The sequence below is a fragment of the Dermacentor andersoni genome, unplaced genomic scaffold (assembly GCF_023375885.2).
Source record: "Dermacentor andersoni unplaced genomic scaffold, qqDerAnde1_hic_scaffold ctg00000039.1, whole genome shotgun sequence".
Taxonomy (NCBI): domain Eukaryota; kingdom Metazoa; phylum Arthropoda; class Arachnida; order Ixodida; family Ixodidae; genus Dermacentor; species Dermacentor andersoni.
Window position 1 is genome coordinate 5,198,980 of NW_027314752.1, and position 23,609 is coordinate 5,222,588.

Here is a 23,609-nt window from a genome sequence, read left to right on the forward strand (position 1 = left end):
CCTCGAGGACAAATATTTATGAAGAATGGTCAGAACTGAGGCTTCTGTGCAGTTAACGCGAAAACAAGGTTGCACACAGACTCGTCCCCAACTTTCAAGCTTACGTCGCTGCTCCTTCTGCCCTTTTATATATTGTACAAATTGTAGTTAGACATTCAGGGACTGCTGACGGTGACGCGTCACTGTTGCTATACGCTGGCTTTGAGTGAGTTTTTGCACGCAGTAGGCTAGCAAGTGCTCGTGAGCTGTGATTTCTACTGCCTCGAGGACATACGTCTATGAAAAATGGTCAGAATCAAGGCTTCTGTGCAGTTAACGCGAAAACAAGGTTGCACACAGACTCGTCCCCATCTTTCAAGCCTACGTCGCTGCTCCTTCTGCCCTTTTATATATTGTAGAAATTGTAGTAAGACATGCAGGGGCTGCTGGCGGTGACGCGTCGCTGTTGCTATACGCTGGCTTTGAGTGAGTTTTTGCACGCAGTAGGCTAGCAAGTGCTCGTGAGCTGTGATTTGAACTGCCTCGAGGACATACATTTATAAGGAATGGTCAGAACCGAGGCTTCTGTGCAGTTAACGCGAAAACAAGGTTGCACACAGACTCGTCCCCAACTTTCAAGCCTACGTCGCTGCTCCTTCTGCCCTTTTAGATATCGTACAAATTGTAGTAAGACATGCAGGGGCTGCTGGCGGTGACGCGTCGCTGTTGCTATGCGCTGGCTTTGAGTGAGTTTTTGCACGCAGTAGGCTAGCAAGTGCTCGTGAGCTGTGATTTGAACTGCCTCGAGGACATACATTTATAAAGAATGGTCAGAACCGAGGCTTCTGTGCAGTTAACGCGAAAACAAGGTTGCACACAGACTCGTCCCCAACTTTCAAGCTTACGTCGCTGCTCCTTCTGCCCTTTTATATATTGTACAAATTGTAGTTAAACATTCAGGGACTGCTGACGGTGACGCGTCACTGTTGCTATACGCTGGCTTTGAGTGAGTTTTTGCACGCAGTAGGCTAGCAAGTGCTCGTGAGCTGTGATTTGAACTGCCTCGAGGACATACATTTATAAGGAATGGTCAGAACCGAGGCTTCTGTGCAGTTAACGCGAAAACAAGGTTGCACACAGACTCGTCCCCAAGATTCAAGCCTAGGTCGCTGCTCCTTCTGCCCTTTTATATATTGTACAAATTGTAGTAAGACATTCAGGGACTGCTGACGGTGACGCGTCACTGTTGCTATACGCTGGCTTTGTGTGAGTTTTTGCACGCAGTAGGCCAGCAAGAGCTCGTGAGCTGTGATTTCAACTGCCTCGAGGACAAATATTTATGAAGAATGGTCAGAACTGAGGCTTCTGTGCAGTTAACGCGAAAACAAGGTTGCACACAGACTCGTCCCCAACTTTCAAGCTTACGTCGCTGCTCCTTCTGCCCTTTTATATATTGTACAAATTGTAGTTAAACATTCAGGGACTGCTGACGGTGACGCGTCACTGTTGCTATACGCTGGCTTTGAGTGAGTTTTTGCACGCAGTAGGCTAGCAAGTGCTCGTGAGCTGTGATTTCTACTGCCTCGAGGACATACGTCTATGAAAAATGGTCAAAATCAAGGCTTCTGTGCAGTTAACGCGAAAACAAGGTTGCACACAGACTCGTCCCCATCTTTCAAGCCTACGTCGCTGCTCCTTCAGCCCTTTTATATATTGTAGAAATGGTAGTAAGACATGTAGGGGCTGCTGGCGGTGACGCGTCGCTGTTGCTATACGCTGGCTTTGAGTGAGTTTTTGCACGCAGTAGGCTAGCAAGTGCTCGTGAGCTGTGATTTGAACTGCCTCGAGGACATACATTTATAAGGAATGGTCAGAACCGAGGCTTCTGTGCAGTTAACGCGAAAACAAGGTTGCACACAGACTCGTCCCAAACTTTCAAGCCTACGTCGCTGCTCCTTCTGCCCTTTTAGACATCGTACAAATTGTAGTTTGAGATGCAGGGGCTGCTGGCGGTGACGCGTCGCTGTTGCTATACGCAGGCTTTGAGTGAGTTTTTGCACGCAGTAGGCTAGCAAGTGCTCGTGAGCTGTGATTTCAACTGCCTCGAGGACATACATTTATAAAGAATGGTCAGAACCGAGGCTTCTGTGCAGTTAACGCGAAAACAAGGTTGCACACAGACTTGTTCCCAACATTCAAGCCTACGTCGCTGCTCCTTCTGCCCTTTTACATATTGTAGAAATTGTAGTAAGACATGCAGGGGCTGCTGGCGGTGACGCGTCGCTGTTGCTATACGCTGGCGTTGTGGGAGTTTTTGCACGCAGTAGGCTAGCAAGAGCTCGTGAACTGTGATTTCAACTGCCTCGAGGACATACATTTATAAAGAATGGTCAGAACCGAGGCTTCTGTGCAGTTAACGCGAAAACAAGGTTGCACACAGACTCGTCCCCAAGATTCAAGCCTAGGTCGCTGCTCCTTCTGCCCTTTTATATATTGTACAAATTGTAGTAAGACATTCAGGGACTGCTGACGGTGACGCGTCACTGTTGCTATACGCTGGCTTTGTGTGAGTTTTTGCACGCATTAGGCCAGCAAGAGCTCGTGAGCTGTGATTTCAACTGCCTCGAGGACAAATATTTATGAAGAATGGTCAGAACTGAGGCTTCTGTGCAGTTAACGCGAAAACAAGGTTGCACACAGACTCGTCCCCAACTTTCAAGCTTACGTCGCTGCTCCTTCTGCCCTTTTATATATTGTACAAATTGTAGTTAGACATTCAGGGACTGCTGACGGTGACGCGTCACTGTTGCTATGCGCTGGCTTTGAGTGAGTTTTTGCACGCAGTAGGCTAGCAAGTGCCCGTGAGCTGTGATTTCTACTGTCTCGAGGACATACATCTAAGAAAAATGGTCAGAAACGAGGCTTCTGTGCAGTTAACGTGAAAACAAGGTTGCAAAGAGACTCGTCCCCATCTTTCAAGCCTACGTCGCTGCTCCTTCTGCCCTTTTATATATTGTAGAAATTGTTGTAAGACATGCAGGGGCTGCTGGCGGTGACGCGTCGCTGTTGCTATACGCTGGCTTTGAGTGAGTTTTTGCACGCATTAGGCCAGCAAGAGCTCGTGAGCTGTGATTTCAACTGCCTCGAGGACAAATATTTATGAAGAATGGTCAGAACTGAGGCTTCTGTGCAGTTAACGCGAAAACAAGGTTGCAAAGAGACTCGTCCCCATCTTTCAAGCCTACGTCGCTGCTCCTTCTGCCCTTTTATACATTGTAGAAATTGTTGTAAGACATGCAGGGGCTGCTGGCGGTGACGCGTCGCTGTTGCTATACGCTGGCTTTGTGTGAGTTTTTGCACGCATTAGGCCAGCAAGAGCTCGTGAGCTGTGATTTCAACTGCCTCGAGGACAAATATTTATGAAGAATGGTCAGAACTGAGGCTTCTGTGCAGTTAACGCGAAAACAAGGTTGCACACAGACTCGTCCCCAACTTTCAAGCTTACGTCGCTGCTCCTTCTGCCCTTTTATATATTGTACAAATTGTAGTTAGACATTCAGGGACTGCTGACGGTGACGCGTCACTGTTGCTATGCGCTGGCTTTGAGTGAGTTTTTGCACGCAGTAGGCTAGCAAGTGCTCGTGAGCTGTGATTTCTACTGTCTCGAGGACATACATCTAAGAAAAATGGTCAGAAACGAGGCTTCTGTGCAGTTAACGTGAAAACAAGGTTGCAAAGAGACTCGTCCCCATCTTTCAAGCCTACGTCGCTGCTCCTTCTGCCCTTTTATATATTGTAGAAATTGTTGTAAGACATGCAGGGGCTGCTGGCGGTGACGCGTCGCTGTTGCTATACGCAGGCTTTGAGTGAGTTTTTGCACGCAGTAGGCTAGCAAGTGCTCGTGAGCTGTGATTTCAACTGCCTCGAGGACATACATTTATAAAGAATGGTCAGAACCGAGGCTTCTGTGCAGTTAACGCGAAAACAAGGTTGCACACAGACTTGTTCCCAACATTCAAGCCTACGTCGCTGCTCCTTCTGCCCTTTTACATATTGTAGAAATTGTAGTAAGACATGCAGGGGCTGCTGGCGGTGACGCGTCGCTGTTGCTATACGCTGGCTTTGTGGGAGTTTTTGCACGCAGTAGGCTAGCAAGAGCTCGTGAACTGTGATTTCAACTGCCTCGAGGACATACATTTATAAAGAATGGTCAGAACCGAGGCTTCTGTGCAGTTAACGCGAAAACAAGGTTGCACACAGACTCGTCCCCAAGATTCAAGCCTAGGTCGCTGCTCATTCTGCCCTTTTATATATTGTACAAATTGTAGTAAGACATTCAGGGACTGCTGACGGTGACGCGTCACTGTTGCTATACGCTGGCTTTGTGTGAGTTTTTGCACGCAGTAGGCCAGCAAGAGCTCGTGAGCTGTGATTTCAACTGCCTCGAGGACAAATATTTATGAAGAATGGTCAGAACTGAGGCTTCTGTGCAGTTAACGCGAAAACAAGGTTGCACACAGACTCGTCCCCAACTTTCAAGCTTACGTCGCTGCTCCTTCTGCCCTTTTATATATTGTACAAATTATAGTTAGACATTCAGGGACTGCTGACGGTGACGCGTCACTGTTGCTATACGCTGGCTTTGAGTGAGTTTTTGCACGCAGTAGGCTAGCAAGTGCTCGTGAGCTGTGATTTCTACTGCCTCGAGGACATACGTCTATGAAAAATGGTCAGAATCAAGGCTTCTGTGCAGTTAACGCGAAAACAAGGTTGCACACAGACTCGTCGCCATCTTTCAAGCCTACGTCGCTGCTCCTTCTGCCCTTTTATATATTGTAGAAATTGTAGTAAGACATGCAGGGGCTGCTGGCGGTGACGCGTCGCTGTTGCTATACGCTGGCTTTGAGTGAGTTTTTGCACGCAGTAGGCTAGCAAGTGCTCGTGAGCTGTGATTTGAACTGCCTCGAGGACATACATTTATAAGGAATGGTCAGAACCGAGGCTTCTGTGCAGTTAACGCGAAAACAAGGTTGCACACAGACTCGTCCCCAACTTTCTAGCCTACGTCGCTGCTCCTTCTGCCCTTTTAGATATCGTACAAATTGTAGTAAGACATGCAGGGGCTGCTGGCGGTGACGCGTCGCTGTTGCTATGCGCTGGCTTTGAGTGAGTTTTTGCACGCAGTAGGCTAGCAAGTCCTCGTGAGCTGTGATTTGAACTGCCTCGAGGACATGCATTTATAAAGAATGGTCAGAACCGAGGCTTCTGTGCAGTTAACGCGAAAACAAGGTTGCACACAGACTCGTCCCCAAGATTCAAGCCTAGGTCGCTGCTCCTTCTGCCCTTTTATATATTGTACAAATTGTAGTAAGACATTCAGGGACTGCTGACGGTGACGCGTCACTGTTGCTATACGCTGGCTTTGTGTGAGTTTTTGCACGCAGTAGGCCAGCAAGAGCTCGTGAGCTGTGATTTCAACTGCCTCGAGGACAAATATTTATGAAGAATGGTCAGAACTGAGGCTTCTGTGCAGTTAACGCGAAAACAAGGTTGCACACAGAATCGTCCCCAACTTTCAAGCTTACGTCGCTGCTCCTTCTGCCCTTTTATATATTGTACAAATTGTAGTTAAACATTCAGGGACTGCTGACGGTGACGCGTCACTGTTGCTATACGCTGGCTTTGAGTGAGTTTTTGCACGCAGTAGGCTAGCAAGTGCTCGTGAGCTGTGATTTCTACTGCCTCGAGGACATACGTCTATGAAAAATGGTCAAAATCAAGGCTTCTGTGCAGCTAACGCGAAAACAAGGTTGCACACAGACTCGTCCCCATCTTTCAAGCCTACGTCGCTGCTCCTTCTGCCCTTTTATATATTGTAGAAATTGTAGTAAGACATGCAGGGGCTGCTGGCGGTGACGCGTCGCTGTTGCTATACGCTGGCTTTGAGTGAGTTTTTGCACGCAGTAGGCTAGCAAGTGCTCGTGAGCTGTGATTTGAACTGCCTCGAGGACATACATTTATAAGGAATGGTCAGAACCGAGGCTTCTGTGCAGTTAACGCGAAAACAAGGTTGCACACAGACTCGTCCCAAACTTTCAAGCCTACGTCGCTGCTCCTTCTGCCCTTTTAGACATCGTACAAATTGTAGTTTGAGATGCAGGGGCTGCTGGCGGTGACGCGTCGCTGTTGCTATACGCTGGCTTTGTGTGAGTTTTTGCACGCAGTAGGCTAGCAAGTGCTCGTGAGCTGTGATTTCAACTGCCTCGAGGACAAATATTTATGACGAATGGTCAGAACTAAGGCTTCTGTGCAGTTAACGCGAAAACAAGGTTGCAAAGAGACTCGTCCCCATCTTTCAAGCCTACGTCGCTGCTCCTTCTGCCCTTTTATATATTGTAGAAATTGTAGTAAGACATTCAGGGGCTGCTGGCGGTGACGCGTCGCTGTTGCTATACCCTGGCTTTGTGTGAGTTTTTGCATGCAGTAGGCTAGCCTGTGCTCGTGAGCTGTGATTTGAACTGCCTCGAGGACATACATTTATAAGGAATGGTCAGAACCGAGGCTTCTGTGCAGTTAACGCGAAAACAAGGTTGCACACAGACTCGTCCCCAACTTTCAAGCCTACGTCGCTGCTCCTTCTGCCCTTTTAGATATCGTACAAATTGTAGTAAGACATGCAGGGGCTGCTGGCGGTGACGCGTCGCTGTTGCTATGCGCTGGCTTTGAGTTAGTTTTTGCACGCAGTAGGCTAGCAAATGCTCGTGAGCTGTGATTTGAACTGCCTCGAGGACATACATTTATAAGGAATGGTTTGAACCGAGGCTTCTGTGCAGTTAACGCGAAAACAAAGTTGCACACAGACTCGTCCCCAAGATTCAAGCCTAGGTCGCTGCTCCTTCTGCCCTTTTATATATTGTACAAATTGGAGTAAGGCATTCAGGGGCTGCTGGCGGTGACGCGTCGCTGTTGCTATACGCTGGCTTTGTGTGAGTTTTTGCACGCAGTAGGCCAGCAAGAGCTCGTGAGCTGTGATTTCAACGGCCTCGAGGACAAATATTTATGAAGAATGGTCAGAACTGAGGCTTCTGTGCAGTTAACGCGAAAACAAGGTTGCACACAGACTCGTCCCCAACTTCAAGCTTACGTCGCTGCTCCTTCTGCCCTTTTATATATTGTACAAATTGTAGTAAGACATTCAGGGACTGCTGACGATGACGCGTCACTGTTGCTATACGCTGGCTTTGAGTGAGTTTTTGCACGCAGTAGGCTAGCAAGTGCTCGTGAGCTGTGATTTCTACTGCCTCGAGGACATACGTCTATGAAAAATGGTCAGAACCGAGCCTTCTGTGCAGTTAACGCGAAAACAAGGTTGCACACAGACTCGTCCCCATCTTTCAAGCCTACGTCGCTGCTCCTTCTGCCCTTTTATATATTGTAGAAATTGTAGTAAGACATGCAGGGGCTGCTGGCGGTGACGCGTCGCTGTTGCTATACGCTGGCTTTGAGTGAGTTTTTGCACGCAGTAGGCTAGCAAGTGCTCGTGAGCTGTGATTTCAACTGCCTCGAGGACAAATATTTATGACGAATGGTCAGAACTAAGGCTTCTGTGCAGTTAACGCGAAAACAAGGTTGCAAAGAGACTCGTCCCCATCTTTCAAGCCTACGTCGCTGCTCCTTCTGCCCTTTTATATATTGTAGAAATTGTAGTAAGACATGCAGGGGCTGCTGGCGGTGACGCGTCGCTGTTGCTATACGCTGGCTTTGAGTGAGTTTTTGCTCGCAGTAGGCTAGGAAGTGCTCGTGAGCTGTGATTTCAACTGCCTCGAGGACATACATTTATAAAGAATGGTCAGAACCGAGGCTTCTGTGCAGTTAACGCGAAAACAAGGTTGCACACAGACTCGTTCCCAACATTCAAGCCTACGTCGCTGCTCCTTCTGCCCTTTTACATATTGTAGAAATTGTAGTAAGACATGCAGGGGCTGCTGGCGGTGACGCGTCGATGTTGCTATACGCTGGCTTTGTGGGAGTTTTTGCACGCAGTAGGCTAGCAAGAGCTCGTGAACTGTGATTTCAACTGCCTCGAGGACATACATTTATAAAGAATGGTCAGAACCGAGGCTTCTGTGCAGTTAACGCGAAAACAAGGTTGCACACAGACTCGTCCCCAAGATTCAAGCCTAGGTCGCTGCTCCTTCTGCCCTTTTATATATTGTACAAATTGTAGTAAGACATTCAGGGACTGCTGACGGTGACGCGTCACTGTTGCTATACGCTGGCTTTGTGTGAGTTTTTGCACGCAGTAGGCCAGCAAGAGCTCGTGAGCTGTGATTTCAACTGCCTCGAGGACAAATATTTATGAAGAATGGTCAGAACTGAGGCTTCTGTGCAGTTAACGCGGAAACAAGGTTGCACACAGACTCGTCCCCAACATTCAAGCCTACGTTGCTGCTCCTTCTGCCCTTTTATTTATAGTACAAATTGGAGAAAGACATACAGGGACTGCTGGCGGTGACGCGTCGCTTGTTGCTATACGCTGGCTTTGTGTGAGTTTTTGCACGCAGTAGGCTAGCAAGAGCTCGTGAGCTGTGATTTGAACTGCCTCGAGGACATACATTTATAAAGAATGGTGAGAACCGAGGCTTCTGTGTAGTTAACGCGAAAACAAGGTTGCACACAGACTCGTCCCCAACATTCAAGCCTAGGTCGCAGCTCCTTCTGCCCTTTTATATATTGTACAAATTGGAGTAAGACATTCAGGGGCTGCTGGCGGTGACGCGTCGCTGTTGCTATACGCTGGCTTTGTGTGAGTTTTTGCACGCAGTAGGCCAGCAAGAGCTCGTGAGCTGTGATTTCAACTGCCTCGAGGACAAATATTTATGAAGAATGGTCAGAACTGAGGCTTCTGTGCAGTTAACGCGAAAACAAGGTTGCACACAGACTCGTCCACAACTTTCAAGCTTACGTCGCTGCTCCTTCTGCCCTTTTATATATTGTACAAATTGTAGTAAGACATTCAGGGACTGCTGACGGTGACGCGTCACTGTTGCTATACGCTGGCTTTGAGTGAGTTTTTGCACGCAGTAGGCTAGCAAGTGCTCCTGAGCTGTGATTTCTACTGCCTCGAGGACATACGTCTATGAAAAATGGTCAGAACCGAGGCTTCTGTGCAGTTAACGCGAAAACAAGGTTGCAAAGAGACTCGTCCCCATCTTTCAAGCATACGTCGCTGCTCCTTCTGCCCTTTTATATATTGTAGAAATTGTAGTAAGACATGCAGGGGCTGCTGGCGGTGACGCGTCGCTGTTGCTATACGCTGGCTTTGAGTGAGTTTTTGCACGCAGTAGGCTAGCAAGTGCTCGTGAGCTGTGATTTGAACTGCCTCGAGGACATACATTTATAAGGAATGGTCAGAACCGAGGCTTCTGTGCAGTTAACGCGAAAACAAGGTTGCACACAGACTCGTCCCCAACTTTCAAGCCTACGTCGCTGCTCCATCTGCCCTTTTAGATATCGTACAAATTGTAGTAAGACTTGCAGGGGCTGCTGGCGGTGACGCGTCGCTGTTGCTATACGCTGGCTTTGAGTGAGTTTTTGCACGCAGTAGGCTAGCAAGTGCTCCTGAGCTGTGATTTCTACTGCCTCGAGGACATACGTCTATGAAAAATGGTCAGAACCGAGGCTTCTGTGCAGTTAACGCGAAAACAAGGTTGCAAAGAGACTCGTCCCCATCTTTCAAGCATACGTCGCTGCTCCTTCTGCCCTTTTATATATTGTAGAAATTGTACTAAGACATGCAGGGGCTGCTGGCGGTGACGCGTCGCTGCTGCTATACGCTGGCTTTGAGTGAGTTTTTGCACGCAGTAGGCTAGCAAGTGCTCGTGAGCTGTGATTTGAACTGCCTCGAGGACATACATTTATAAGGAATGGTCAGAACCGAGGCTTCTGTGCAGTTAACGCGAAAACAAGGTTGCACACAGACTCGTCCCCAACTTTCAAGCCTACGTCGCTGCTCCTTCTGCCCTTTTAGATATCGTACAAATTGTAGTAAGACTTGCAGGGGCTGCTGGCGGTGACGCGTCGCTGTTGCTATACGCTGGCTTTGTGTGAGTTTTTGCACGCAGTAGGCTAGCAAGAGCTCGTGAGCTGTGATTTGAACTGCCTTGAGGACATACATTTATAAGGAATGGTCAGAACCGAGGCTTCTGTGCAGTTAACGCGGAAACAAGGTTGCACACAGACTCGTCCCCAACATTCAAGCCTACGTTGCTGCTCCTTCTGCCCTTTTATTTATTGTACAAATTGGAGTAAGACATACAGGGACTGCTGGCGGTGACGCGTCGCTTGTTGCTATACGCTGGCTTTGTGTGAGTTTTTGCACGCAGTAGGCTAGCAAGAGCTCGTGAGCTGTGATTTGAACTGCCTCGAGGACATACATTTATAAAGAATGGTGAGAACCGAGGCTTCTGTGCAGTTAACGCGAAAACAAGGTTGCACACAGACTCGTCCCCAACATTCAAGCCTACGTCGCTGCTCCTTCTGCCCTTTTATTTATTGTACAAATTGGAGTAAGACATGCAGGGACTGCTGGCGGTGACGCGTCGCTGTTGCTATACGCTGGCTTTGTGTGAGTTTTTGCACGCAGTAGGCTAGCAAGAGCTCGTGAGCTATGATTTGTACTGCCTCGAGGACATACATATATAAGGAATGGTCAGAACCGAGGCTTCTGTGCAGTTAACGCGGAAACAAGGTTGCACACAGACTCGTCCCCAACATTCAAGCCTACGTCGCTGCTCCTTCTGCCCTTTTATTTATTGTACAAATTGGAGTAAGACATGCAGGGACTGCTGGCGGTGACGCGTCGCTGTTGCTATACGCTGGCTTTGTGTGAATTTTTGCACGCAGTAGGCTAGCGAGAGCTCGTGAGCTGTGATTTCAACTGCCTCGAGGACAAATATTTATGAAGAATGGTCAGAACCCAGGCTTCTGTGCAGTTAACGCGGAAACAAGGTTGCACACAGACTCGTCCCCAACATTGAAGCCTACGTCACTGCTCCTTTTGCCCTTTTATATATTGTACAAATTGGAGTAAGACATGCAGGGACTGCTGGCGGTGACGCGTCGCTGTTGCTATACGCTGGCTTTGTGGGAGTTTTAGCACGCAGTAGGCTAGCAAGAGCTCGTGAACTGTGATTTCAACTGCCTCGAGGACATACATTTATAAAGAATGGTCAGAACCGAGGCTTCTGTGCAGTTAACGCGAAAACAAGGTTGCACACAGACTCGTTCCCAACATTCAAGCCTACGTCGCTGCTCCTTCTGCCCTTTTAAATATTGTAGAAATTGTAGTAAGACATGCAGGGGCTGCTGGCGGCGACGCGTCGCTGTTGCTATACGCTGGCTTTGAATGAGTTTTTGCACGCAGTAGGCTAGCAAGAGCTCGTGAGCTGTGATTTCAACTGCCTCGAGGACAAATATTTATGAAGAATGGTCAGAACCGAGGCTTCTGTGCAGTTAACGCGAAAACAAGGTTGCACACAGACTCGTCCCCAACATTCAAGCCTACATCGCTGCTCCTTCTGCCTTTTTATATATTGTACAAATTGGAGTAAGACATGCAGGGGCTGCTGGCGGCGACGCGTTGCTGTTGCTATACGCTGGCTTTGAGTGAGTTTTTGCACGCAGTAGGCCAGCAAGAGCTCGTGAGCTGTGATTTCAACTGCCTCGAGGACAAATATTTATGAAGAATGGTCAGAACTGAGGCTTCTGTGCAGTTAACGCGAAAACAAGGTTGCACACAGACTCGTCCCCAACTTTCAAGCTTACGTCGCTGCTCCTTCTGCCCTTTTATATATTGTACAAATTGTAGTAAGACATTCAGGGGCTGCTGACAGTGACGCGTCACTGTTGCTATACGCTGGCTTTGAGTGAGTTTTTGCACGCAGTAGGCTAGCAAGTGCTCGTGAGCTGTGATTTCTACTGCCTCGAGGACATACGTCTATGAAAAATGGTCAGAACCGAGGCTTCTGTGCAGTTAACGCGAAAACAAGGTTGCACACAGACTCGTCCCCAACTTTCAAGCTTACGTCGCTGCTCCTTCTGCCCTTTTATATATTGTACAAATTGTAGTAAGACATTCAGGGGCTGCTGACAGTGACGCGTCACTGTTGCTATACGCTGGCTTTGAGTGAGTTTTTGCACGCAGTAGGCTAGCAAGTGCTCGTGAGCTGTGATTTGTACTGCCTCGAGGACATACGTCTATGAAAAATGGTCAGAGCCGAGGCTTCTGTACAGTTAACGCGAAAACAAGGTTGCAAAGAGACTCGTCCCCATCTTTCAAGCCTACGTCGCTGCTCCTTCTGCCCTTCTATATATTGTAGAAATTGTAGTAAGACATTCAGGGGCTGCTGGCGGTGACGCGTCGCTGTTGCTATAGGCTGGCTTTGAGTGAGTTTTTGCACGCAGTAGGCTAGCAAGTGCTCGTGAGCTGTGATTTCTACTGCCTCGAGGACATACATCTATGAAACATGGTCAGAACCGAGGCTTCTGTGCAGTTAACGTGTAAACAAGGTTGCAAAGAGACTCGTCCCCATCTTTCAAGCCTACGTCGCTGCTCCTTCTGCCCTTTTATATATTGTAGAAATTGTAGTAAGACATGCAGGGGCTGCTGGCGGTAACGCGTCGCTGTTGCTATACGCTGGCTTTGAGTGAGTTTTTGCACGCAGTAGGCTAGCAAGTGCTCCTGAGCTGTGATTTCTACTGCCTCGAGGACATACGTCTATGAAAAATGGTCAGAACCGAGGCTTCTGTGCAGTTAACGCGAAAACAAGGTTGCAAAGAGACTCGTCCCCATCTTTCAAGCCTACGTCGCTGCTCCTTCTGCCCTTTTATATATTGTAGAAATTGTAGTAAGACATGCAGGGGCTGCTGGCGGTGACGCGTCGCTGTTGCTATACGCTGGCTTTGAGTGAGTTTTTGCACGCAGTAGGCTAGCAAGTGCTCGTGAGCTGTGATTTGAACTGCCTCGAGGACATACATTTATAAGGAATGGTCAGAACCGAGGCTTCTGTGCAGTTAACGCGAAAACAAGGTTGCACACAGACTCGTCCCCAACTTTCAAGCCTACGTCGCTGCTCCTTCTGCCCTTTTAGATTTCGTACAAATTGTAGTAAGACTTGCAGGGGCTGCTGGCGGTGACGCGTCGCTGTTGCTATACGCTGGCTTTGTGTGAGTTTTTGCTTGCAGTAGGCTAGCAAGAGCTCGTGAGCTGTGATTTGAACTGCCTTGAGGACATACATCTATAAGGAATGGTCAGAACCGAGGCTTCTGTGCAGTTAACGCGGAAACAAGGTTGCACACAGACTCGTCCCCAACATTCAAGCCTACGTTGCTGCTCCTTCTGCCCTTTTATTTATTGTACAAATTGGAGTAAGACATACAGGGACTGCTGGCGGTGACGCGTCGCTTGTTGCTATACGCTGGCTTTGTGTGAGTTTTTGCACGCAGTAGGCTAGCAAGAGCTCGTGAGCTGTGATTTGAACTGCCTCGAGGACATACATTTATAAAGAATGGTGAGAACCGAGGCTTCTGTGCAGTTAACGCGAAAACAAGGTTGCACACAGACTCGTCCCCAACATTCAAGCCTACGTCGCTGCTCCTTCTGCCCTTTTATTTATTGTACAAATTGGAGTAAGACATGCAGGGACTGCTGGCGGTGACGCGTCGCTGTTGCTATACGCTGGCTTTGTGTGAGTTTTTGCACGCAGTAGGCTAGCAAGAGCTCGTGAGCTATGATTTGTACTGCCTCGAGGACATACATATATAAGGAATGGTCAGAACCGAGGCTTCTGTGCAGTTAACGCGGAAACAAGGTTGCACACAGACTCGTCCCCAACATTCAAGCCTACGTCGCTGCTCCTTCTGCCCTTTTATTTATTGTACAAATTGGAGTAAGACATGCAGGGACTGCTGGCGGTGACGCGTCGCTGTTGCTATACGCTGGCTTTGAGTGAGTTTTTGCACGCAGTAGGCTAGCAAGAGCTCGTGAGCTGTGATTTCAACTGCCTCGAGGACAAATATTTATGAAGAATGGTCAGAACCGAGGCTTCTGTGCAGTTAACGCGAAAACAAGGTTGCACACAGACTCGTCCCCAACATTCAAGCCTACATCGCTGCTCCTTCTGCCTTTTTATATATTGTACAAATTGGAGTAAGACATGCAGGGGCTGCTGGCGGCGACGCGTTGCTGTTGCTATACGCTGGCTTTGAGTGAGTTTTTGCACGCAGTAGGCCAGCAAGAGCTCGTGAGCTGTGATTTCAACTGCCTCGAGGACAAATATTTATGAAGAATGGTCAGAACTGAGGCTTCTGTGCAGTTAACGCGAAAACAAGGTTGCACACAGACTCGTCCCCAACTTTCAAGCTTACGTCGCTGCTCCTTCTGCCCTTTTATATATTGTACAAATTGTAGTAAGACATTCAGGGGCTGCTGACAGTGACGCGTCACTGTTGCTATACGCTGGCTTTGAGTGAGTTTTTGCACGCAGTAGGCTAGCAAGTGCTCGTGAGCTGTGATTTCTACTGCCTCGAGGACATACGTCTATGAAAAATGGTCAGAACCGAGGCTTCTGTACAGTTAACGCGAAAACAAGGTTGCAAAGAGACTCGTCCCCATCTTTCAAGCCTACGTCGCTGCTCCTTCTGCCCTTTTATATATTGTAGAAATTGTAGTAAGACATGCAGGGGCTGCTGGCGGTAACGCGTCGCTGTTGCTATACGCTGGCTTTGAGTGAGTTTTTGCACGCAGTAGGCTAGAAAGTGCTCCTGAGCTGTGATTTCTACTGCCTCGAGGACATACGTCTATGAAAAATGGTCAGAACCGAGGCTTCTGTGCAGTTAACGCGAAAACAAGGTTGCAAAGAGACTCGTCCCCATCTTTCAAGCCTACGTCGCTGCTCCTTCTGCCCTTTTATATATTGTAGAAATTGTAGTAAGACATGCAGGGGCTGCTGGCGGTGACGCGTCGCTGTTGCTATACGCTGGCTTTGAGTGAGTTTTTGCACGCAGTAGGCTAGCAAGTGCTCGTGAGCTGTGATTTGAACTGCCTCGAGGACATACATTTATAAGGAATGGTCAGAACCGAGGCTTCTGTGCAGTTAACGCGAAAACAAGGTTGCACACAGACTCGTCCCCAACTTTCAAGCCTACGTCGCTGCTCCTTCTGCCCTTTTAGATATCGTACAAATTGTAGTAAGACTTGCAGGGGCTGCTGGCGGTGACGCGTCGCTGTTGCTATACGCTGGCTTTGTGTGAGTTTTTGCTTGCAGTAGGCTAGCAAGAGCTCGTGAGCTGTGATTTGAACTGCCTTGAGGACATACATTTATAAGGAATGGTCAGAACCGAGGCTTCTGTGCAGTTAACGCGGAAACAAGGTTGCACACAGACTCGTCCCCAACATTCAAGCCTACGTTGCTGCTCCTTCTGCCCTTTTATTTATTGTACAAATTGGAGTAAGACATACAGGGACTGCTGGCGGTGACGCGTCGCTTGTTGCTATACGCTGGCTTTGTGTGAGTTTTTGCACGCAGTAGGCTAGCAAGAGCTCGTGAGCTGTGATTTGAACTGCCTCGAGGACATACATTTATAAAGAATGGTGAGAACCGAGGCTTCTGTGCAGTTAACGCGAAAACAAGGTTGCACACAGACTCGTCCCCAACATTCAAGCCTACGTCGCTGCTCCTTCTGCCCTTTTATTTATTGTACAAATTGGAGTAAGACATGCAGGGACTGCTGGCGGTGACGCGTCGCTGTTGCTATACGCTGGCTTTGTGTGAGTTTTTGCACGCAGTAGGCTAGCAAGAGCTCGTGAGCTATGATTTGTACTGCCTCGAGGACATACATATATAAGGAATGGTCAGAACCGAGGCTTCTGTGCAGTTAACGCGGAAACAAGGTTGCACACAGACTCGTCCCCAACATTCAAGCCTACGTCGCTGCTCCTTCTGCCCTTTTATTTATTGTACAAATTGGAGTAAGACATGCAGGGACTGCTGGCGGTGACGCGTCGCTGTTGCTATACGCTGGCTTTGAGTGAGTTTTTGCACGCAGTAGGCCAGCAAGAGCTCGTGAGCTGTGATTTCAACTGCCTCGAGGACAAATATTTATGAAGAATGGTCAGAACTGAGGCTTCTGTGCAGTTAACGCGAAAACAAGGTTGCACACAGACTCGTCCCCAACTTTCAAGCTTACGTCGCTGCTCCTTCTGCCCTTTTATATATTGTACAAATTGTAGTAAGACATTCAGGGGCTGCTGACAGTGACGCGTCACTGTTGCTATACGCTGGCTTTGAGTGAGTTTTTGCACGCAGTAGGCTAGCAAGTGCTCGTGAGCTGTGATTTCTACTGCCTCGAGGACATACGTCTATGAAAAATGGTCAGAACCGAGGCTTCTGTACAGTTAACGCGAAAACAAGGTTGCAAAGAGACTCGTCCCCATCTTTCAAGCCTACGTCGCTGCTCCTTCTGCCCTTTTATATATTGTAGAAATTGTAGTAAGACATGCAGGGGCTGCTGGCGGTAACGCGTCGCTGTTGCTATACGCTGGCTTTGAGTGAGTTTTTGCACGCAGTAGGCTAGCAAGTGCTCGTGAGCTGTGATTTGAACTGCCTCGAGGACATACATTTATAAGGAATGGTCAGAACCGAGGCTTCTGTGCAGTTAACGCGAAAACAAGGTTGCACACAGACTCGTCCCCAACTTTCAAGCCTACGTCGCTGCTCCTTCTGCCCTTTTAGATATCGTACAAATTGTAGTAAGACTTGCAGGGGCTGCTGGCGGTGACGCGTCGCTGTTGCTATACGCTGGCTTTGTGTGAGTTTTTGCTTGCAGTAGGCTAGCAAGAGCTCGTGAGCTGTGATTTGAACTGCCTTGAGGACATACATTTATAAGGAATGGTCAGAACCGAGGCTTCTGTGCAGTTAACGCGGAAACAAGGTTGCACACAGACTCGTCCCCAACATTCAAGCCTACGTTGCTGCTCCTTCTGCCCTTTTATTTATTGTACAAATTGGAGTAAGACATACAGGGACTGCTGGCGGTGACGCGTCGCTTGTTGCTATACGCTGGCTTTGTGTGAGTTTTTGCACGCAGTAGGCTAGCAAGAGCTCGTGAGCTGTGATTTGAACTGCCTCGAGGACATACATTTATAAAGAATGGTGAGAACCGAGGCTTCTGTGCAGTTAACGCGAAAACAAGGTTGCACACAGACTCGTCCCCAACATTCAAGCCTACGTCGCTGCTCCTTCTGCCCTTTTATTTATTGTACAAATTGGAGTAAGACATGCAGGGACTGCTGGCGGTGACGCGTCGCTGTTGCTATACGCTGGCTTTGTGTGAGTTTTTGCACGCAGTAGGCTAGCAAGAGCTCGTGAGCTATGATTTGTACTGCCTCGAGGACATACATATATAAGGAATGGTCAGAACCGAGGCTTCTGTGCAGTTAACGCGGAAACAAGGTTGCACACAGACTCGTCCCCAACATTCAAGCCTACGTCGCTGCTCCTTCTGCCCTTTTATTTATTGTACAAATTGGAGTAAGACATGCAGGGACTGCTGGCGGTGACGCGTCGCTGTTGCTATACGCTGGCTTTGAGTGAGTTTTTGCACGCAGTAGGCTAGCAAGAGCTCGTGAGCTGTGATTTCAACTGCCTCGAGGACAAATATTTATGAAGAATGGTCAGAACCGAGGCTTCTGTGCAGTTAACGCGAAAACAAGGTTGCACACAGACTCGTCCCCAACATTCAAGCCTACATCGCTGCTCCTTCTGCCTTTTTATATATTGTACAAATTGGAGTAAGACATGCAGGGGCTGCTGGCGGCGACGCGTTGCTGTTGCTATACGCTGGCTTTGAGTGAGTTTTTGCACGCAGTAGGCCAGCAAGAGCTCGTGAGCTGTGATTTCAACTGCCTCGAGGACAAATATTTATGAAGAATGGTCAGAACTGAGGCTTCTGTGCAGTTAACGCGAAAACAAGGTTGCACACAGACTCTTCCCCAACTTTCAAGCTTACGTCGCTGCTCCTTCTGCCCTTTTATATATTGTACAAATTGTAGTAAGACATTCAGGGGCTGCTGACAGTGACGCGTCACTGTTGCTATACGCTGGCTTTGAGTGAGTTTTTGCACGCAGTAGGCTAGCAAGTGCTCGTGAGCTGTGATTTCTACTGCCTCGAGGACATAGGTCTATGAAAAATGGTCAGAACCGAGGCTTCTGTGCAGTTAACGCGAAAACAAGGTTGCAAAGAGACTCGTCCCCATCTTTCAAGCCTACGTCGCTGCTCCTTCTGCCCTTCTATATATTGTAGAAATTGTAGTAAGACATGCAGTGGCTGCTGGCGGTGACGCGTCGCTGTTGCTATACGCTGGCTTTGAGTGAGTTTTTGCACGCAGTAGGCTAGCAAGTGCTCGTGAGCTGTGATTTCTACTGCCTCGAGGACATACATCTATGAAATATGGTCAGAACCGAGGCTTCTGTGCAGTTAACGTGTAAACAAGGTTGCAAAGAGACTCGTCCCCATCTTTCAAGCCTACGTCGCTGCTCCTTCTGCCCTTTTATATATTGTAGAAATTGTAGTAAGACATGCAGGGGCTGCTGGCGGTAACGCGTCGCTGTTGCTATACGCTGGCTTTGAGTGAGTTTTTGCACGCAGTAGGCTAGCAAGTGCACCTGAGCTGTGATTTCTACTGCCTCGAGGACATACGTCTATGAAAAATGGTCAGAACCGAGGCTTCTGTGCAGTTAACGCGAAAACAAGGTTGCAAAGAGACTCGTCCCCATCTTTCAAGCCTACGTCGCTGCTCCTTCTGCCCTTTTATATATTGTAGAAATTGTAGTAAGACATGCAGGGGCTGCTGGCGGTGACGCGTCGCTGTTGCTATACGCTGGCTTTGAGTGAGTTTTTGCACGCAGTAGGCTAGCAAGTGCTCGTGAGCTGTGATTTGAACTGCCTCGAGGACATACATTTATAAGGAATGGTCAGAACCGAGGCTTCTGTGCAGTTAACGCGAAAACAAGGTTGCACACAGACTCGTCCCCAACTTTCAAGCCTACGTCGCTGCTCCTTCTGCCCTTTTAGATATCGTACAAATTGTAGTAAGACTTGCAGGGGCTGCTGGCGGTGACGCGTCGCTGTTGTTATACGCTGGCCTTGTGTGAGTTTTTGCTTGCAGTAGGCTAGCAAGAGCTCGTGAGCTGTGATTTGAACTGCCTTGAGGACATACATTTATAAGGAATGGTCAGAACCGAGGCTTCTGTGCAGTTAACGCGGAAACAAGGTTGCACACAGACTCGTCCCCAACATTCAAGCCTACGTTGCTGCTCCTTCTGCCCTTTTATTTATTGTACAAATTGGAGTAAGACATACAGGGACTGCTGGCGGTGACGCGTCGCTTGTTGCTATACGCTGGCTTTGTGTGAGTTTTTGCACGCAGTAGGCTAGCAAGAGCTCGTGAGCTGTGATTTGAACTGCCTCGAGGACATACATTTATAAAGAATGGTGAGAACCGAGGCTTCTGTGCAGTTAACGCGAAAACAAGGTTGCACACAGACTCGTCCCCAACATTCAAGCCTACGTCGCTGCTCCTTCTGCCCTTTTATTTATTGTACAAATTGGAGTAAGACATGCAGGGACTGCTGGCGGTGACGCGTCGCTGTTGCTATACGCTGGCTTTGTGTGAGTTTTTGCACGCAGTAGGCTAGCAAGAGCTCGTGAGCTATGATTTGTACTGCCTCGAGGACATACATATATAAGGAATGGCCAGAACCGAGGCTTCTGTGCAGTTAACGCGGAAACAAGGTTGCACACAGACTCGTCCCCAACATTCAAGCCTACGTCGCTGCTCCTTCTGCCCTTTTATTTATTGTACAAATTGGAGTAAGACATGCAGGGACTGCTGGCGGTGACGCGTCGCTGTTGCTATACGCTGGCTTTGAGTGAGTTTTTGCACGCAGTAGGCTAGCAAGAGCTCGTGAGCTGTGATTTCAACTGCCTCGAGGACAAATATTTATGAAGAATGGTCAGAACCGAGGCTTCTGTGCAGTTAACGCGAAAACAAGGTTGCACACAGACTCGTCCCCAACATTCAAGCCTACATCGCTGCTCCTTCTGCCTTTTTATATATTGTACAAATTGGAGTAAGACATGCAGGGGCTGCTGGCGGCGACGCGTTGCTGTTGCTATACGCTGGCTTTGAGTGAGTTTTTGCACGCAGTAGGCCAGCAAGAGCTCGTGAGCTGTGATTTCAACTGCCTCGAGGACAAATATTTATGAAGAATGGTCAGAACTGAGGCTTCTGTGCAGTTAACGCGAAAACAAGGTTGCACACAGACTCGTCCCCAACTTTCAAGCTTACGTCGCTGCTCCTTCTGCCCTTTTATATATTGTACAAATTGTAGTAAGACATTCAGGGGCTGCTGACAGTGACGCGTCACTGTTGCTATACGCTGGCTTTGAGTGAGTTTTTGCACGCAGTAGGCTAGCAAGTGCTCGTGAGCTGTGATTTCTACTGCCTCGAGGACATACGTCTATGAAAAATGGTCAGAACCGAGGCTTCTGTAGAGTTAACGCGAAAACAAGGTTGCAAAGAGACTCGTCCCCATCTTTCAAGCCTACGTCGCTGCTCCTTCTGCCCTTCTATATATTGTAGAAATTGTAGTAAGACATTCAGGGGCTGCTGGCGGTGACGCGTCGCTGTTGCTATACGCTGGCTTTGAGTGAGTTTTTGCACGCAGTAGGCTAGCAAGTGCTCGTGAGCTGTGATTTCTACTGCCTCGAGGACATACATCTATGAAATATGGTCAGAACCGAGGCTTCTGTGCAGTTAACGTGTAAACAAGGTTGCAAAGAGACTCGTCCCCATCTTTCAAGCGTACGTCGCTGCTCCTTCTGCCCTTTTATATATTGTAGAAATTGTAGTAAGACATGCAGGGGATGCTGGCGGTAACGCGTCGCTGTTGCTATACGCTGGCTTTGAGTGAGTTTTTGCACGCAGTAGGCTAGCAAGTGCTCCTGAGCTGTGATTTCTACTGCCTCGAGGACATACGTCTATGAAAAATGGGCAGAACCGAGGCTTCTGTGCAGTTAACGCGAAAACAAGGTTGCACAGAGACTCGTCCCCATCTTTCAAGCCTACGTCGCTGCTCCTTCTGCCCTTTTATATATTGTAGAAATTGTAGTAAGACATGCAGGGGCTGCTGGCGGTGACGCGTCGCTGTTGCTATACGCTGGCTTTGAGTGAGTTTTTGCACGCAGTAGGCTAGCAAGTGCTCGTGAGCTGTGATTTGAACTGCCTCGAGGACATACATTTATAAGGAATGGTCAGAACCGAGGCTTCTGTGCAGTTAACGCGAAAACAAGGTTGCACACAGACTCGTCCCCAACTTTCAAGCCTACGTCGCTGCTCCTTCTGCCCTTTTAGATATCGTACAAATTGTAGTAAGACTTGCAGGGGCTGCTGGCGGTGACGCGTCGCTGTTGCTATACGCTGGCCTTGTGTGAGTTTTTGCTTGCAGTAGGCTAGCAAGAGCTCGTGAGCTGTGATTTGAACTGCCTTGAGGACATACATTTATAAGGAATGGTCAGAACCGAGGCTTCTGTGCAGTTAACGCGGAAACAAGGTTGCACACAGACTCGTCCCCAACATTCAAGCCTACGTTGCTGCTCCTTCTGCCCTTTTATTTATTGTACAAATTGGAGTAAGACATACAGGGACTGCTGGCGGTGACGCGTCGCTTGTTGCTATACGCTGGCTTTGTGTGAGTTTTTGCACGCAGTAGGCTAGCAAGAGCTCGTGAGCTGTGATTTGAACTGCCTCGAGGACATACATTTATAAAGAATGGTGAGAACCGAGGCTTCTGTGCAGTTAACGCGAAAACAAGGTTGCACACAGACTCGTCCCCAACATTCAAGCCTACGTCGCTGCTCCTTCTGCCCTTTTATTTATTGTACAAATTGGAGTAAGACATGCAGGGACTGCTGGCGGTGACGCGTCGCTGTTGCTATACGCTGGCTTTGTGTGAGTTTTTGCACGCAGTAGGCTAGCAAGAGCTCGTGAGCTGTGATTTCAACTGCCTCGAGGAGAAATATTTATGAAGAATGGTCAGAACCGAGGCTTCTGTGCAGTTAACGCGGAAACAAGGTTGCACACAGACTCGTCCCCAACATTGAAGCCTACGTCACTGCTCCTTCTGCCCTTTTATATATTGTACAAATTGGAGTAAGACATGCAGGTACTGCTGGCGGTGACGCGTCGCTGTTGCTATACGCTGGCTTTGTGGGAGTTTTAGCACGCAGAAGGCTAGCAAGAGCTCGTGAACTGTGATTTCAACTGCCTCGAGGACATACATTTATAAAGAATGGTCAGAACCGAGGCTTCTGTGCAGTTAACGCGAAAACAAGGTTGCACACAGACTCGTTCCCAACATTCAAGCCTACGTCGCTGCTCCTTCTGCCCTTTTAAATATTGTAGAAATTGTAGTAAGACATGCAGGGGCTGCTGGCGGCGACGCGTCGCTGTTGCTATACGCTGGCTTTGAGTGAGTTTTTGCACGCAGTAGGCTAGCAAGAGCTCGTGAGCTGTGATTTCAACTGCCTCGAGGACAAATATTTATGAAGAATGGTCAGAACTAAGGCTTCTGTGCATTTAACGCGAAAACAAGGTTGCACGCAGACTCGTCCCCAACTTTGAAGCTTACGTCGCTGCTCCTTCTGCCCTTTTATATATTGAACAAATTGTAGTAAGACATTCAGGGGCTGCTGACGGTGACGCGTCACTGTTGCTATACGCTGGCTTTGAGTGAGTTTTTTGCACGCAGTAGGCTAGCAAGTGCTCGTGAGCTGTGATTTCTACTGCCTCGAGGACATACATCTAAGAAAAATGGTCAGAACCGAGGCTTCTGTGCAGTTAACGTGAAAACAAGGTTGCAAAGAGACTCGCCCCATCTTTAAAGCCTACGTCGCTGCTCCTTCTGCCCTTTTATATATTGTAGAAATGGTAGTAAGACATGCAGGGGCTGCTGGCGGTGACGCGTCGCTGTTGCTATACGCAGGCTTTGAGTGAGTTTTTGCACGCAGTAGGCTAGCAAGTGCTCGTGAGCTGTGATTTGAACTGCCTCGAGGACATACATTTATAAGGAATGGTCAGAACCGAGGCTTCTGTGCAGTTAACGCGAAAACAAGGTTGCACACAGACTCGTCCCCAACTTTCAAGCCTACGTCGCTGCTCCTTCTGCCCTTTTAGATATCGTACAAATTGTAGTTAGGGATGCAGGGGCTGCTGGCGGTGACGCGTCGCTGTTGCTATACCCTGGATTTGTGTGAGTTTTTGCACGCAGTAGGCTAGCAAGTGCTCGTGAGCTGTGATTTGAACTGCCTCGAGGACATACATTTATAATGAATGGTCAGAACCGAGGCTTCTGTGCAGTTAACGCGAAAACAAGGTTGCACACAGACTCGTCCCCAACTTTCAAGCCTACGTCGCTGCTCCTTCTGCCCTTTTAGATATCGTACAAATTGGAGTAAGACATTCAGGGGCTGCTGGCGGTGACGCGTCGCTGTTGCAATACGCTGGCTTT